The following is a 1,472-nucleotide window of genomic DNA, read 5'->3' as shown; positions in this document are numbered from 1 at the left end:
TCAGGACCTGGGCATTGCCCTTAGCTTTTTTGCCCAAGGCTGTAGCTCTACCAATTGACTCACAGTTCCACTTCTGGCTTTCTGGTATTAATTGGAGATAGAAGTCTCATGGACTTTGTTGTCCAAGCTGGCTTTGAGTCCTGATCCTCAGATCCCAGCCTTCTCAGATCCTAGGATTACAGGTATGAACTATGGTACCTGACTGCAACCATCTGTTAACAGCAAAGGGACTTGTCCTGGTCCTGCTACCTTAGAAGCAGTATAATTACACCTGCACTCTTATACCCAGAGCTGGCAAGATGGTGTTAAAGATGACAAAGGAACTGGCAGTTTTGGTTTTGAAGCAGGACTATCAACCTCCTCTGGATTATTTGTTTCCTGAGAGAGAAACAAATGACTTTATTCAAGATGTAGTGTTATAGAGTCTTGTACAAATTTCCACACAAGAATAAATATATCCCAATCCACCTCACCCTCCCTACCACTCTCTTTTACCCACTTCGACAGGTTCCATTATTCTATTTTCATGCATACAAACTACTTTAACTGCATCCATCCTCATTCAAGCCCCTGAAGTCTCACCCCCTCTGACTGGCACCAACAGAGCCTCTTTTATTTTCCTATTAGTCATTTCTTTTTAGCACAGATTAATTCACCAAAAGGCATTTCAGATGTTCAGATATTGTGTTTTTCTCAGAATAGCCCTTTCTATGGCTGTCTCTTATGGGTTTTGCACTCTGCCACTTGAGCTACATCTCCAGACTGCTGTGTGACCTTTGACAGTTTTTTTACTTCTCTGTGCCTTAGTTTCCTCATGTTCAAAGTGTGTGTGTGTGTGTGTGTGTGTGTGTTGCATAAGTAGTGTAAGGTCTCTGGTAGAAAAAAGCCACTTTGCCATCCCATCCTATAATTCAGCAACGGGCTAGTCACCCAAGCTATACAAGATGAAATATCCAAGAAAATGCTTCCAAAAATTCACAGAAGTTTCAATGAAAGTCCTCTTCCATAGGCACAGACATATATTTAATAGCATGTGATTTGAGCTAGGAAAGAATGAGTCACTGATTCTGTAAATAACAAGTTTTGGCTCTAACACACTATCTGCTTGGCAGCATTACAAGCACATATTTCACAATTAGATTCTACTACTCCTTTTCTTTATCGTGAAGCTACGTTTTCTTTCAAACTCAAAGTATATCTCCTATAAAAACATCTCAATGTTTTCAGTTCATGTAGGTGGTTGGACAACTGGTTGTTTTATACCTAACTTGTAAGTAAGCAATAATAAACTATGTTGTATTAAATGGACATGAAATACAGGCACCATCTCTATGGGTTTTGTAGACAATTTAATCATCATGTTTCAAGACTTTGAGTTCATTTTGTTTCACTTTGCCCCAAGGTAGTGGGTTCCAAGCTCTGAGTTTCCTGAGCTTATCACACATTCTTTCTATTTTTTTTTTTTTTTTTTT

Source organism: Dipodomys ordii, unplaced genomic scaffold (assembly GCF_000151885.1).
Source record: "Dipodomys ordii isolate 6190 unplaced genomic scaffold, Dord_2.0 Scaffold34, whole genome shotgun sequence".
NCBI lineage: Eukaryota > Metazoa > Chordata > Mammalia > Rodentia > Heteromyidae > Dipodomys > Dipodomys ordii.
The sequence above is the reverse complement of the archived record's forward strand: the minus strand, read 5'-3'. Positions refer to the sequence as shown.